The sequence below is a fragment of the Vulpes vulpes genome, chromosome 13, assembly GCF_048418805.1.
Source record: "Vulpes vulpes isolate BD-2025 chromosome 13, VulVul3, whole genome shotgun sequence".
NCBI lineage: Eukaryota > Metazoa > Chordata > Mammalia > Carnivora > Canidae > Vulpes > Vulpes vulpes.
This window is the reverse complement of record NC_132792.1, coordinates 27,936,937-27,954,405: the sequence shown is the minus strand read 5'-3', so window position 1 is coordinate 27,954,405 and position 17,469 is coordinate 27,936,937. Positions and strand designations below refer to the sequence as shown.

Sequence of the window (17,469 nt, the reverse complement as noted above, 5' to 3'; positions counted from 1 at the left end):
ACCACCAATATTTATCGGATGCTTGCTGTGTTCCAGCACTGCTCCAAATGTTGAAATACATATAGATTCAGGCTTATAACAATCAAGTGAAATAGGTGATATCTATAGCATCATTTTACAAATGATAAAACTGAGGCACAGGCACAGAGGGATTAGATAAATTGATAATTCCCAAGTGGGGATTTCATCCTAGGCAGTTTAGATTCAGTGTCCATTCTCTTAACCACTATTCTAGACAGCTATCTCAGATCTACATTGGCTCATTCTAAACAGAAAAATAAAATTAGGTCCTTACTTTAAACTGTGCACACACACAAAAATGATCTCTGGATGAATTATTTCCTTTTTAAAACATTTATAACAATCTATTATTTCTTGTCACTAGTATCAGGAGTGTGGTGACTAACTCTCCTAATATGCATCTAAAAACTCTGAATGTCTTAGAATATCTTATTTACATCAGGATGTTCACTTTTGTTTTGTTTTCCCATTTCTTGTGCTTAGTACCTGACAGAAGAAACAAATTTGCTCTATGAAGAATTGTAGCTATTACATTACAGGAAGAATATAAAGAAAAAAGTGATAGACAATGAATGCTCTACATCAGAATAGAACTTGCTATCTAGAAACAGTGTATACTACTGGGACAGATAAAAAGAACTCCTGAAAAAGGGAATTTTTGACACAGAATCTTGAGCCATACGTTCATAGAAACTCTTGGGTGTATATTAACCAAATGTCAGGATGCTTCCTGAATATGAATTTTGGGAAAAGCAACAAAGTACTCTCTTAGTGATATAGAGTCTGGAAATAAAGGTGTAGACCTAGAAATCCATAAATTCATCTTTACTTCACAACCAGAATAAAGTGGATACTCATGGGTTTAAATGCCAGCATAGAAATGGATAAACTTTCAGTTTATCTATCTAAAATTTTACTTCTGTTTGTGTTATATTAACTGATGTATTAAAAATGTCTAATACAGTTAATGTCTAAACTCTGGAATTATGTCATTTCTTCATCTCTTTCACATTTACCTCCATTGATTTTCATTCAGTATCTTAATGTAACCTCTCCCTCTACCCTCAGGGCATGGTTGGAGTTTAGATAAGCAGGATACAGACAGGAATTTCAATGTTTCTTTTTATCTCTCACAAAAATTTAAGGGAGTCCAAGAACATAAACTACAATGATTATTGTATCTTCTTTAGTATCTGTTATTTACAAAATCCTGAGAGACTTGGCCCTCATGTGTTACAAACAGCTGTTATCTGTGTCATTCTGTATTGAGTATTGTGAAGTCATACATATTTGCTCCTGACACATGTCTTCTCTCTCACATTAAGTCCTGTGATGAATGGAACATTTCTTCCATGATAATTTCTTTTCTTAACAATCCATTACATAACTTTCTCTCCAATAGGGAGAGAAGGAACTAATTTTACAAAGTAGGTGTGCAAAAAAAAAAAAACAAAAAACAAAAAGCAAAGTAGGTGTGCAGAGGGTGGGAACCGTGGATCTATATATGTAAGTTACATGGGCATATATATGTCAATGCTTTTTCTCCTAAGTCCACCAAAGAGTTAACATTTCTGCCACCCTTCTTCCTAGATAAAAACTGTCAAAAAAGAGAGAGTAAAAGTAAGAGCCTGGAAACACACCTAAAATCCCTTAGAAGGAAACTAAATATTTTTGTCTTGCCATTTGGGAAACATGATTCTTTTTTAATTATTTTTTTTTTAAATTTGCTTCCTATAAACACTAGTAATATTTAGTCCTATACTACAGCCAATTTTGAGGTCTTAGATCTACCAGACTTCTAGTCTCTATGTTGTACCTGAAAATCATACTGGGAAATAAGAAGCTGGGAATTCAAGTAGATGAAAGGAGGAAATATTTGTTTCCAAGCTCTATTCACCTTATTTTGTGTGTGTATGTGAAGGATTTCCATATTGCTTAGTTTTAATGGGTTTCAGTAGAACTATAGAAAAAAAAAGTGGAAAAGAACTATGGCTTTCAAAAAATTGGGATCAAAGTGCAATTGGCATGCCTGATTATAAGAAGTTAGTTTCAAATACTTAATTACCCAATTTCCAACCTCCTGTCAGTATCTTGGAACTGTGAAGGTGAAGAATGTGAATTTCAACCTGCCCTTGCAGATATCTGCTTAAAGTTAGTATCACTTCTTTGAAGAACAGAATTTGACTTTTATCATAGTGATGTTAATAACTTTAAAGTGTTATACTCCATAGTTATCAAGATACACCAAATAACAGGTGACCAAGAGACTAAGTAGCCATCAGTTTTGAAGAGTTTTAAGGAATAATTTAGTGTGATTAATTATACTAGACCACCCAAGCTGAGATTGTGATTCTGAGTATGGTCTTATTAGAGGGGCCTTCTACAATTATCTTGTTACTACATATTTAGTAAGTGCTTTCTGTAAATCTGCCAAATCCCATGTACCAACTTCCTCAATAAAACCAAGCATTTATGCCTGTCATCACTGTAAATGCCAGGGAACCACAGAATATCACGAGGAGTTATTTCACTCATGTTTTCTGTCAACAAAATCACAATATCAGTGTTAACGGCATTTGTCATTTAAGCTTTTTTTTTTCTTCTTCTTCCTCCTAAAGGAGAACACTGTAATGAACCATTTGGGGAATTTGGATTCTAGAAACACTATTCTTAGAATTCTGGGTTATCCCAAGTGGTTGATCTGATTTTTTACTGTTATAGTTATTTTTACAGAGTGGATTAACTTAGTTATGTTGTAATTTGACATATGCCCACTCCTTTCAGTTTAAGGAAAAAAGATACTTCCCAGGAACTTCTTAGACAATGCGGTTAGTCCAGGACAGAACACCTCCCAAGATGTGTCCAGGGGACATTGAATTGTACAAGGGCAGTGGAAGCCTGGCACAGCACAATTTTATCTTCCCTGCAATAACTGTGGGGAAGGCAGCTTGGAATGAATTAAGTTGTCCTTAGAGAGTTCTGTGTGTTTGTGTAGCAGTCAGATAATAGAGTGCACAGCAACTGGAAATGCAATGTCCCATGACTGAAACTGTTCTCAGAAATGAGATACAGAATCTGTGGAAGAGGTTGTATGCTCCCATCTATTACTCTCATGGGTGTAAAAAAAAAATGTCATTTTGTTTTCTCTTTGTTCTCTCTGGTTTTATTTCTACATTTGTCTTTTCCTGTCTTTTGGGGGTTACTTGAGTGTTTTTTTTTTTAAGATATCCATTTTGATATATCTTTAGTGTTTTTGAGAATGTCTTTGTATAACCTTTTCAATGGTTGCTTTAGGTGTTACATTATATTTACCTAACTTAACAGTCTACTGTTGTCATCATTTGACCAATGGGAGTGAAATATAAAAACCTTCCCTCCTATTTTATCCCTTTACTCTCCTCTGTTTATAATTGTCTTAAACATTTACATATGTTTGTAATCACATCAGACAGTTTTATAATTTTAAAAAGATTTTATTTATTTTAGAGAGAGGGAGCTCTGGAAGGGGCGTAGAGGGGGAGGAAGAGGGAAAGGGAGAGAATTGCAAGCAGACTCTGCACTGAGTGTGGAGCCTGATTTGAGCCCATGATCCTGAGATTGTTAATTGAGCTGAATCCAAGAGTTAGTCACTTAACCAACTGAGCCACCCAGGCACCCCAGAAAGTTTTATAATTTTTGCTTCAACTCTCAAACATAATTTAGAAAACTCAAGAGGAGAAGGAAAGCCTATTATATTTATCCATATGTTTGCTCAGTGTAGTCTTTCTTCCTTTTTGAGATTCCATGGTTCTTTTTTTAATAATTTATTTTTTTTAATCACATCCTTTCCATTCAGGGTATTACTTTTATCCATTCTTTTAAGGTAGGCCTTCTGGAGACAAATTCTCTTATATTTCTTTTATCTGAGAATGTCTAATTTCCTCTTCATTCCTGAAGGATATTTTCACTAGGTATAGGATTCTGGATTGACAGTTCTTTCAGCACTTGAAAGATACTGTTCCAGGCAGCCCGGGTGGTTCAGTGGTTTAGCACCGCTTTTGGCCCAGGGCCTGATCCTGGAGACCCAGGATCGAGTCCCGCGTCGGGCTCCTTGCATGGAGCCTGCTTCTTCCTCTGCTGCTCTGTGTGTGTGTGTGTGTGTGTGTGTGTGTGATTAATAAATAAATAAAATCTTAAAAAAAAAGAAAGAAAGAAAGATTCTGTTCCACTTCCTTCTGGCCTCTGTGGTTTCTGATAAGAAATATACTATTATTTGAATTGCTTTTTTCCTATAGGTAAGATATTGTTTCTCTGGATTCAAGTATTTCCTTTGTCTTTAGTTTACCGAAGTTTGGCTGTGACATGTGTCTTGATGTAGATTTCTTTATAGTCTAAAATTTACATTTGGAAAAAAATAAGGTAAAATTTATATTTGGTTGTCCATTAAACCTCTGTTTCTTTGCTAAGACTCTATTTTTATAAACAATTGTTTAAGTAAATTTGTAATTGCTTGTTAAAGCATTTTTTTGTGATGATTGCTTTATAATATTTGTTAGACAACTCTTCCATTTCTTTCATATCATTATGAGCACTTACTGATGGGCTTTCTTCATTCATTTAGAAATTTTCCTGGTTCTTGGTATGCAAGTGATTTTTTTTTTATCAAATTTTGGACACATGGGGTATCATGAGAATCTAGATCTTCTTTACACCTTCTCATTTGGCTATCTTCCTGTACAGAGAAAGGAGTGCTGTCAGGTGGGAGCCTCTATTGTCACCTGAAGGGAGTGCTCCTTGTTATTGCTGGATGAGGTTTAACTCACCACCAGGTCTCCCCTGACACCATGGTAGGGGTTTACCTCATTATTACTGGGCAGTAGTAAAAATCTTGACTCTCTACCAGGATTCCTGTGGTGTCATTCCACTGCAGAGAGAAGCATACATCTGTTATCCCAGGGTGGAGGTAGAAATCCAGGTTCCCCACATGGTCTCCACTAACACTGTGACTCTTATTACCACCTGGGGGATAAAAATTCCAGTCCTCTAGTTAGCCTTCTGTGACATGATTCATTACATTCTGTCAAAGGTAGAAGTCCATACTCCCTGCTCAGCTATTGTTATTTTGAGTAAAGTAGGTCCCAGTATTTTTTTTTTTTTCTGTTGTGTTTGGCTAGAACAGAACAGTTCTTTTTTAATAAGATTTATTTATTTATTTATTTATTTATTTATTTATTTGTTTATTTAGAGAGAGAATGAGCATGCACAAGTCAAGAGAGGAGCAAAGAGGGAAAGAATTTTAAGCAGACTCCCTGCTGAGCTTGTAGCCTGAATGTGTGGATGGGGGGTCCTCAGTCTTACAACCCATAAGATCATGACCTGAACCAAAACCAAGAGTCTGTTGCTCAACCGACTGAGCCACCCAGGTGCCCCAGAGCAGTTATTTTCTAAATTTCTTTCTTGCTAACTGTCCTGTTCTTGTCCTTTGACTAAAGAGAGCAAACTTTGTTTTTGTGTGTGTGTGTGTGCATTACTGTTTCAGGATTACCAGTTTATTTGGCTCAAAGTCTGGAATATGTATGTCGAAAAGAAAACCCAGGGTATTCACTACCATATTGACTTGAGTCTCTTGCTGGTCTGCTATCTTCTCTCCATCTTTCAGAGTCGTCTTTTTTTTGTGTGTGTATAAAACTGTGTCTTCTTTATTTTGCATACTTTAATCTCAGAACAAAATAAACAAACACCACAATACACATCCAAACAAACACCACAATACACATCCAAACCCCTTGTCAAATGTCATGAGGGCTAGGGCTTAAGGCCCTTCTTTCCTGCTTCGAACAAAGACAGGAGGGAAAAAAAATCCAATAGACATCAGCAGAGGGAACCAGGTGAACTTGGGCCACTCAGGGCTGCTGGGGAGCCATGGGGACACTATAAAGAGGGCACAAGGTCTGCAAGGAAAAATTAATCAACTTCTTCCATTCTAGAGGCATCCTCATCACCCTCAAGTGGAGGGATCTTATCAGGAACAGCAGCACTGGGTTCCTCTGCTGTCACTTCATCTTCATCAATGCCCAGGTCTAGCTTGATCATGTGGTAAATGCGGTTGGAATGAGTCTGGGGATCCTCCAGTGAGAAGCCAGAGGGGAGCAGAGCTGTTTTAAACAGTAGCACCGGGATCCCTGGGTGGCGCAGCGGTTTGGCGCCTGCCTTTGGCCCAGGGCGCGATCCTGGAGACCCGGGATCAAATCCCACGTCGGGCTCCCGGTGCATGGAGCCTGCTTCTCCCTCTGCCTGTGTCTCTGCCTCTCTCTCTCTCTATCTCTCTGTGACTATCATAAATAAATTTAAAAAAAAAATTAAAAAAAAAAAAAAAACAGTAGCACCACCAGGTCCTTGACAGCCTTGTAGTTCTTGTCTGCCTCTGCCTCTGCCACAGCGTCTCCACAATGGGGTGGTCAGGGTTGATCTCCAGGTGCTTTTTGGCCATCATGTAGCCCACTGTAGAGTTGTCCCGGAATGCCTGGGCTTTCATTATCTGCTCCATGTTGGCAGTCCAGCCATAGGTGCTAGTCACAATGCAGCAGGGTGAAGACACCAGCCTGTTGGAGATGGTCACCTTTTCAACCTTCTTATCCAAGATTTCCTTCATGAGTTTGCAGAGATTCTCAAACTTGGCCTTGCTCTCCTCCATTTTCTTCTCCTCCTCTTCATCCTCAGGCAACTCCAGGCCCTCCTTGGTAACTGAGACCAGACTCTTCCCATCAAACTCCTTGAGCTGCTGCATGCATTACTCGTCGATAGGCTCTGTCGTATACACTACCTCGAAGCCCCGTTTTGTACTTGCTCCACAAAAGCAGAGTTGGCAAGCTGTTCTTTGCTCTCACCAGTGATGTAATAGATGGACTTCTGAGTCTCCTTCATATGGCACACGTACTCTGAAAGAGAAGTCATCTCATCTCCAGACTGGGAAGTGTGGTAACGCAGCAGCTCAGAAAGGCGGCACCGGTTAGTGGAATCTTCATGGATTCCAAGCTTTAGGTTTTTAGAGAACACCTCATAGAATTTCTTATAGTTTTCCTTGTCTTCTGACAATTCAGAGAAGAGCTCAAGGCACTTCTTCACAATATATTTGCAAATGACCTTCAAGATTTTGCTCTGCTGGAGCATTTCTTGGTAGATATTCAGGGGCAGGTCCTCGGAGTCAACCACACCATGGATGAAGTTGTCCATGATGAACACATAGCGGACATAGAGTTTGATGTTCTTTTTCTTCTTGTTTTCAAAGAGGTCAAAAGAGCCCGATGAGGGATGAACAGCAATGCCCTGAATTCCAGCTGACCTTCTACAGAGAAGTGCTTGACTGCCAGGTGATCTTCCCAGTCATTAGTAAGGCTCTTGTAAAACTCTCCATATTCCTCCTGGGTGATGTCATCAGGGTTTCTGGTCTAAATGGGCTTAGTCTTGTTCAGTTCTTGATCAATGTATTTTTCCTTAATCTTCTTTGTCTTTTATTTTTTCTTGTCCTTGCCACTATCATCCTCCTCATCTGAACCCACATCTTCAATCTTGGGTTTCTCCTCGTCATCTTTATCTTCTTCCTCTTTCTCCCCTTTCTCTTCCTCTGCCTCATTATCACTAATTTCTTTCTCTCATTCCTTCTCCAAATAAAGGGTGATGGGATATTCTATGAACTGGGAGTGCTTCTTCACCACTTCTTTGACACGTCTCTCCTCTAAATATTCTGTTTGGTCTTCTTTAAGATGGAGGATCACTTTGGTACCCCGGCCAATGGGCTCACCATGGTCTGCACATACAGTGAAAGAACCCCCAGCAGAAGACTCCCATGCATACTGCTCATCATCATTGTGTTTTGTGATAACAACCACTTTATCTGCCACCAGATAAGCAGAATAAAAGCCAACACCAAACTGTCCAATCATGGAGATGTCTGCACCAGCCTGAAGAGCCTCCATGAATGCTTTAGTGCCAGACTTGGCAATGGTTCTCAAATTATTTATGAGATCAGCTTTGGTCATACCAATGCCTGTGTCCACCAGAGTCAGGGTGTGTTCCTGGGGGTTAGGGATGATGTCAATTTTCAGCTCTTTACCACTGTCCAACTTGGAAGGGTCTGTCAGGCTTTCATAGCGAATCTTGTCCAAGGCATCAGAAGCATTACTGATCAACTCTCGAAGAAAAATTTCCTTGTTAGAATAGAAGGTATTGATGATGAGGGACATGAGCTGGGCAATTTCTGCCTGGAAGACAAAAGTCTCCACCTCCTCCTCTCCATGGTGCACTTCCTCAGGCATCTTAAAGGAGAAGAGCTGCGAGCACTACAGACCACGGTGGGCAGGGACTGCGTCCGGCTACAATGCCACACCAAGGCTGCGTGAGGGTGACTCCTCAGAGTCGTCTTAATGTTTGTTTTGGATTTAATGTCCAAGGGTTTTGTTTGTAAAAACAGGAACATGGAAAAATTTTGAAAAAAAAAACAGGAAAAATGATGTCTATCTTCCTGATAGCAACAGTCCCTCTAAAAGCTTTACTCTCTTATAACAAGACATGGAAAACTTCTCATCAGAAATCCCACACTCCTTGATTTTAAAAGCAAACCTTCAGCATGAACTTCAGTGCTTCCAATTAACATTGATTTAACTATTTTGCCTCAAAAATGATGAGATAAAATATTTTAGAAGATCTCTTCACTAATATTGAGAGCATCAGATCAATCCCATTCTTTTTTTATTCACCGTGCCCCTATTTGAATTCTCTGGTAAATACCATACTGATTTTTTTTGAGGCATCTAGATTTGAGCTTTAAGAGTCGTTGGCTTCACTGTCATGTTTATTCACCCAACTAATAAATGTAAGTCATGTCTAGTCTTCATTATAACAAGTGTAACCAGCATATTGAATTGAATATTAACATGATTTTTTTATTATTCTAATAAATCCCTCCTGGGCATTCCAATACAATAATACAAATTTGCAAAAGAAGGCTTAGATTTTTGGCAGGTATTTTGGAGAGATCTAGCACTCTATGGTGAGCAAAAATTGGGATTTCCACTTTCCTTCTTATATCAAGATGCTTGTTTCTGGACCATTTATTCTGCCCCATTAGTTTTTCATTTTGTCTGTTTTAGACCATTTATTGCCATGGCTTTCTAATATGTCTTAGTATCTGGTGGAATGAGTCGTGGTTATTTGGAGATTTTATTTTTTCATATAAACATCTAAATGTTTGGCATGTTCCCCTAAAACATTCTGCAGACTTTTTATTGGTATTATATTAAATTTAAACATGATATGTTTATTCAGGTTTATTCAGGTCTTCTTTTATGATAGTTAAAGGTACTTGATACATTCTCTTCACAAATGCCTTGTTCATTCTTTATGAGATTATTCTCACTTTATGTTTTTTTTTAATTTCTATAATGTGATAGCATATTTACAAACTTGGTGAATTCTCTTATTAATTCCAAGTATTTTTTTTTTTTGTTTTTCTTTTTTTAAATGATCATACTGTTAGGAAATGTCTTGCACCTTCCTTTGCAATTATCATAACTCTTTCTTATCATATTTATCTTTCCTACTGCATCACTTAGAATGTTCTGTATTACTGCACTGAACAGTAAAAGAGACAATGAAAATTTTATATTGTTCCAGTTCTTAAAGGTAGTATACTTAACTTTCAGGTTTTACTAGATAGTTTTTTATCAAGTCAAGGAAATTCCTTTCACTCTAGCCTTCTGAGAGTTTAGTCATAAAAATCTATTGACCTTTATCAAATATAGTTTTTCTTCATTTATTGAGATGATTATGTGATTTTTTCTTTTAGTTTATAATGTTTAAATTACATTAATAAGTTTTTTGATGTAATTAAACTATTTTGGATTGGTTGAATCCACTACATTGAATTCTGGTATATTAACTTTTAAATGAATTGATAGATTTGGTTGTCTAATTACTTAGGGATTTTTGTGTGTTTAAAATTTTTATAAGTTAACTATATCTATACTTTTCCCCTCATTATTTTTTATCCAGTTTTGAATTCATGGTTATACTAGCTTCATAAAATTAGTTGGGCAGCAGCTTTCCCCTTTCTCCTATTTTTCTGGAACAACTTGTATAAGAAAGGGATTATCTGTTCTTGAAAGTTTGGTAGTATTCAACTACAAAACCAAATGGGACCAAGGTTTGGTCATTTTTGGAGGGGGAGTTCTTGACTCCCATATCCAGTTCTTTAATGGTGATTCATCTATTCAAGTATTATATTTCTTCTTGGGTTTATCTTGGCATCTTACATTTTTTCCAGAAATGTATCCATTTAAGCTAGGTTTGCAAATGTCTTGGCATATAGTTGTAATAGTATTCTATTATTTTAAAAAATCTTTGTTACACCAAAAGCTTATTGCTAGTTATTTTTTCTAAATTTTATAAAGCAAAATGTCCAGGGTTTTTTTCCTCTCTTACTAATCAAAGAATTAGTTTTGTTACCCATCTTTAATTAAATAAGTTTTATGTAAAATTGATTTCTGATGTTATCTTTGTCTGTTCCCTTCATTTTACCCAGTTTTGTTTATTATATTGCCATTTTTCTAATTTATTTTTGGATATGTACTTTAATTATTTTATATCTTTTCTATTTTTACTTAGATTTCTTCAAAGCTGTAAGCATTCTTCAAAGTGTAACTTAACCTCGGTTTGAAATTTTGATATTTAATACTTTCATTGTCATTCACTTTTAAGTGTACTATAATTTTTAGATTATTTTCTTTATATCCCAAGATTATTTCGTTGCATGTTTTCAGATATATCTCTATCTATATATATATATACATATATATAATCTGTATTAAATATGAGTTTTAGGGCTATCTTATTTTAATTGATTTAAATTTTATTGTACTATGGTTATAGAAGATAGTCTGTATGCTGATGATTACTTAGTATTTACTGAGGATTATTCTGTGCCTTAGTTGCCCTACTACTAGTTATTTTTTGTAAATGCCCCATGTTTGTTAAAAATGTATGTTCCTTTCTCTTTTTCATGGGTGTGAATGTCCTTATATATTTAATGTTCGATATAATGAACTATGTTCTTTAAATTTATTATACATTTGTTTATTCTTGGTTGCTGTAAGCTATCAGTTTCTGGAAAGACTGGATTAAAATCCCCAACTACAAATTTCTCCGTAGTTCCATTATTATTATTATTATTATTATTATTATTATTATATTTTTAAGCTTTATTGATAGGTGCATATATATTCATGGTCATTATACTTCAATCTCTGTTTTTTTTCCCAGTACATAATATTCTCCTTCACACATGTTGTGAGGGTTAAGAGGCATTTTTGTTTTGGCAAAAGATACAGAAACTAACAGATCTATTTACACAAAATAAGAAATCATACATCATAATATCAGTTCATGGAATCATAACTACTAGGCATAACAACTTCAGCATTTTATTTTATTTTTCTTAAAATATGCTATGTGACCTTTCCACTTGTGCATAATTCTGGCAGTATATCTCTTCATAAGAAGTGCGGGTGAGTAGTGCAAAGAGCTCCAGTACATTTTTTTTTTTTTAGCATTTATTATGAGACTGGGAAAATTTAAGATTAGTTTTCTGGGTATGGATATTTTCCACTAGAAAATGCTTTAGGCAGTTTTAATCAATCTACTGACTTAAAATTTTTATATTTTTCAGTGTGGATGCAATAGATCTTACCTATAAGAATATTTGTTTAAATCTATTAAGGTGGTAGGGAAATGTATTATCTTAGCTTTGAAAAAAGAAAATTGAAATTATAAGAAATTGTACACCAATTAATTTAATGATATTGGTTAGTAATATTAGTAATGACTTTATTTTTTAAAGCACATTTTACATAATTGTCTTTTTTGTGACATTATGGGTGAAAAGCCTTTTGTCGACATAATGGGTTTCACTGGTATGGTAATTTCTGGATCTTCACGTTACTTAGCCTGCCAGGAGTTTTTGACAAAGTTGAATAATCCTTCCTTCTTGGAACACTGTCTTCAGATTTTTCCAAGACTGTTTTCTCCTCACTTTCCTCCTTTGTTCCCAGCTGCTTCTAAATCTTCTTTTGCTCCTCCTTTTTTTGATCTATAAGTGTTAGAGTGGACCAAGGCCCAGTTCTTGGAATTCTTCTCTATCTACTCTACTTCCTACATAATGTGATTGTTCTATAAATAGCATTTATATGGTAATTACTCCTAAATTTATTGTTATTTGACTGAACTATATGAAATTTCTGATACAACTATTTTTTGATATACAAACGTGGTAATTTTACATGATCAATGATTCAACCTAAAAAAAAACTATCTGTAATATATATATATATATATATATATTTTTTTTTTTTTTCCATGTGAGCATCCAAGGAACTACTCTCTTCTCTCACAGCAATGTTATCAGCAAATCCTGCCAACTCTACCAGCAAAATATATGATAAATCCAATCATTCCTCATCAATCTTACCACTTCCACCTTAGCCTCAAACTGTCATGATAGTCTCCTGACTGGTTTCCCTGCTTTCATCCTTGTCCTTTTATGGTCTATCGTCAACACAGTTGTCAGAGTTATACTTCTAAAACATAAGCCAGAACTTGTCAAACCTGCTGACTTTTCCCCATCAAGTTCTGAAATCCTTTCCATGGCCTGTCAGACATTACATGTTCTGACTCTATCTCTCCTTAAATTCATCTGCCATCTTTCTCTCTTCTACAGCCACTGTGGCTAATGTTTCTCAAACTTGCCCAGTGTGCTCCCATTTTGGGGATTTGCCTTTCAGGCTTCTCTGTATGGGATAATCTCTTCCCAGCCACTTATGGCTCACTTACTTCTTTATGCTTTAAGTGGCTCCACGGCCACCTCTTTAGAGACCTTCCCAGACACCTCTGCATAAAATATCATCCCTTACTATTACTCATTATCCTTTTATCCTTTCTATTCCTTTTCATAGTACTTATCAGAACCTATAGTGGTTATGTATTTATTTGTATGTTTATTTTCTGTCTCCTTCAACTAGAAACAAGCTCTACCCACCATAGATTTTGTCTGTTTTGTTTGTGTTTTTGTCTCTAATATAAGACAGTGCTTGGCACATAGTACATACTCAGTATTTGTTGAATGAAAGAATGCATGCATAAATGAGTGACCTGGTTATGGAGAGGGGACTTTTTCTTTTCTTTTTTTAAAGATTTTATTTATTTATTCATGAAAGACAGAGAGAGGGAGAGAGAGAGAGAGAGAGGGGTAGAGAGAGAAGCAGGCTCCATACAGGAAGCCTAACATGGGACTCGATCCTGGGTCTCCAGGATCAGGCTCTGGGCTGAAGGCTGTGCTAAACCGCTGAGCCACCCGGGCTGCCCAAGAATTTCTTAGTGAAGCTGCTGCCTCCCCTTTTCTTTCCTTGGGCAGCCATTTTATCCTGATAGCTGTGGAGTATGACTTCCTTGTCACCATATTTTATCTAACTTTCTCCGTCATTGCTCTTAGGGCTTCTTTCAGGTTGACCAAGTTGGCATTATAGGGAATGCAGCAAAGTGGGGCATTTTGAATTCTGGGTTCCTTAGGCAAAAGTTTTGCTAATTAACTTTGATACTATTACCTCAGCTCAGTGGTAGCACTGTGTTTTTTTTCCCCCCAGTGCTAGCACGGTTTATTTCATATCTTTCTTTTCCAGTTACCTTTGATGTAAAAAAATGGAACAAAACAAAAATATAACACCAAAAACCCACCAATAACTAAAAACATTTTCCCACTCTTCTAGTAAAAGAAGGTGGAGTGATGGGAGAGCAGTCCAATAACTCCACATATCCACCTTTTCAGTTCAGAAATTGTGGTAGTGTGTGTGTGTGTGTGTGTGTGTGTGTGTGTGTGTGTGTTTATTTCCATGACTCCAAAAAGTTTTGTAGCCTTAGACAATATCAGGATATGTGCCAGCCTCTTTCTCATCAATCAATTTTCTACCTACTAAACAGTAATCTTTCCCTAAATATGTACTACAAAAAAATCTGACCTAAGTGAGATCTGGTAGTATTAGCATCACCTAGGAGCTTGTTAGAAATAGAAGCTCTTACAACCTCATTCTAAAGCTAGTAAATTCATTGACTTTTGAGTTCATGATCATCATTTTCTAGTCATAATGCTAGTATTCTTTATAGCTGTGGCTACACTGGAAATTGCCTGTAGTGTTCTTGATATTGATATAGTTGTAATTATTCTAATCCTTTTCTCCTTTTAAACTTTTCTCTATAGAACTTTAGGATTCCTTGAAAATTGCTTCAGCACATACCTCAGGGATGACGGTTACCTTATGGATGGCATCCTACTCCGTCTTGAGACTATCTTTTCACCAGGGTAGCTGTGTAGGTTGAATTGTGTCCTCCCCCATGACACCAAAAAAAAAAAAATTGCATTTCTAACCCCTGGTACCTGTGATTGTAACTTTATTTGGAGATGAGAGCTTTGCTGTTGTAATCAAGTTAAAATGTGGTCAAACTGGATTAGGGTAGGCCCCAACCCAGTGACTGGTATCCTTGTAAGAGGGGAATTTGAACATAGACACAGACGAAACACGCTAGGAAGAACACTGTATAAAGATGGAGGCAGAGATTGAAGTGCTATGTCTACAAGCCAAGGCATGCCAAGTATTAATGGCAACCACAAGAATCTGCAAGAAAAGCATAGAATAGATTCTAACTCAGAACCTCCAGAAGAAACCAACTCGGTGACACGTGGATATTGGAATTCTAGCCCCCAGAGCTGTGAGAGAATAAATGTCTGTTTTAAGCCACTTGGTTTGTGGTATTTTGTTATGGCAGCACTAGGAAGCTAGTATCTTTGATCTGTCTTTATATCTGCATAACATACCACTTGAAGGAAGCATTGGCTCACTTGTGAAATGTTTAGAAACCATGACTACTGTCCACTGGTGGTAGTGGTAGTAGGTGACAGGAGGCCGTAGGACAAAAATTACTCTTTACCTCTGACAAAAACTCTAGTTGGAGAGGCAGTGTGTTCTAGGTATTCTCTAGCACTTACAATAATGCATTTTTTCATTTGATAAATCTAAATTACTGTTCCCTTTCCTCCCTCGCATGGCTCATTCTTTGAGTTGCTTGGATGAATTGTAATTTCAGTGATAGATACCTCAGTGATACAGTGTACTCAAAACCATTCATCTTTGCTAATGGACCAAGGAAGTACCTTGACTCTTATTTCTTTTAAATGAATTCTTTTCCAATGTAGTACACTGACTGGGAAGCTAAGCAGCAACCATTATTCCTAGATTGTTCTGGGACCACTCCTCACTCCCAAGAGGCCCAGCCATATTTTTTTCCCATAAGGTCCATAAAGTTCTCATGGAAATAAAACAATTAGGTCCACCTTCCACTCCTGCCCCGAAGACATGTCTTGAATTCTCTTTTCACATATTGCTAGAAGTCACTGAGAAAAAGATTGAAGTGGTATGCAAAATTTTGTCTTAGGCAAAATGAATAAAGATAAATTGCTATTTCATTTGGAAGGGAAAAGTAGGCAGCATGATTGTATAAGCTCATTAAGGGCTATGTATCATTTCCAAATCCACAAAGTCATAGTTGCCTGTTGGTACTAGCTAAAAAAAGCAGTAGGTAAGTGGATTAGTAGAGCTAATTTGGTCATTTAGAATTGTTTTTACTTTTTTCAATTAAGGGTATATCAATTTTCTTAATGATGTTTTAACACAGCAATTATATTTTAAATAAACAAGTGAAAGAATGCAGACACTTATTCAAAAGAGATACTCATAAAATTGTTTTATATTTTTAAATTTATAGTTGTATTCAGTGGATTCCAATAGGATTTATTGAGTTTATTTCCTTTTTGGTTTTAATTAGGAAACTCTACTGGAATTGTGGATAGCTATACAAAGTGGAGGAATGGATGTTTTTATTTTATCATATTGGATGTTAGATTTTTTCTTTAATAAATTTTCAGAGATACTATGGTGTTAGTTGAGTTTTTTTTTAAATGATAGAAATGAAACCAAATATTTACTTAAAGTCATTTTGAATGTTGCAAAAGAATGTGCTTATTGAGAAAGTTGAGTTTTCTCTAAGAAAAGCCCTCCAATTTCTATGTTTTGACTGTATATCAGTTTGAGATTGGGTCTTGTGAAACTCCAAATAAACAAAAGAAGTATTCAGAAAAACATTCTTCTACTTGTGGTGGTGAACAGAGACAGGACAGAAGGGAAAGGCCTTAGGATAAAGGAACTATTTCCTGAGATTTTCTAGAAGGGACCAGTTCGAATTCTTTTTTGATTTTTGAGTTAAAAATAAGAATATATATGGATCACTCCATCAGCTCATCTTCTACCTTTGTAATTGAGAACCAAAAAACCATCAGCAGTAATGACTCAGCCATGAAACTGAGGGTTCTTGGTGATTGGTGTACACACGGGTTCTAACAAAAACTGTTCCTGGATAGTTCTCTCTTTCATTTTACATATATATCTTATTATAACTAATAAATGGCAGATAACATATCACATCTTGCCTACTTCATCCTGAAACTGACAGTGATTTTCCTAAAAGCACAACACCTCAAGAACTGTCTTCTCTTGAACTCTCCCACTTCTGTTCTGCTTGGCCCTGCTCTTGCCAGAGTTTACTCTGATTTCCTCTCTTTACCCCCACCCTATACTCACTATTATCCCTTACCCATCCCACCCTTTAGGCCACAATTCTATTATTAAAAAGGTCTCGTAGATATTGATCTTTTTTCTTCTTTCATTTCATTGCCTTAACCTAAATCTATAATTATTAGATTCTGGAGCAATAAGGGATCTTGAAGGTCAATTTACTTTCTTCTCGTCTCTTATAGGTCAATATATTGAAGAATGTATATGATTCAAGGTTATATAACTATGTAGGAGTACTACTAGAAGTACTTGTATTACATATGCCTCTGACATTTGTTAATACCATTGTTATTATTTATAATAATACTTTATCTCTTTGATTATTTCTATTAAAGCATTATACAGCAACAGAAATAAATTTGATAGTGATGTGCAACACCAATTAATTTATTGAACACACTTATTGAGCATATGCTAAGGTCAATGATTGTTCTAAATTCTAGGAATTAAGCTGTAAATAAGGTAGAAAAAACTTTCAACCTTCATAGACTTTGCATTCTTGTGGTGGAAGATAGATTCTAAATTTTTATACATATGGGAAATATATACTGGTTTGTGATGATGCTGAAAATTCAAGCAGGGAAGAGGGAGAGGAAATGTAGGGGTTCTATGTTCTAGTATGTATGTTGAGGGAGGAGGTGAGGGAGTAAAACCAAGACTTTGAATGTGAGGAGACAGTATACTGGAACTGAATCAAACAAGCATTTGTTCTTCTTGCTTTAATTTTTGCTAATGAAGG

The 17,469-nt window shown here is 36.2% G+C and overlaps 1 long non-coding RNA gene and 1 pseudogene across 1 annotated transcript in view; one reads left to right on the top strand and one right to left on the bottom strand.

The window, feature by feature from the left end:
* The window catches only part of LOC140595149 (uncharacterized), a 283,810-nt gene that overhangs the window by 56,380 nt on the left and 209,961 nt on the right, over positions 1-17,469 (top strand). The gene's annotated exons all lie outside the window — the stretch shown is intronic.
* On the bottom strand, positions 5,965-8,424 carry LOC112916975 (heat shock protein HSP 90-beta pseudogene; annotated as a pseudogene).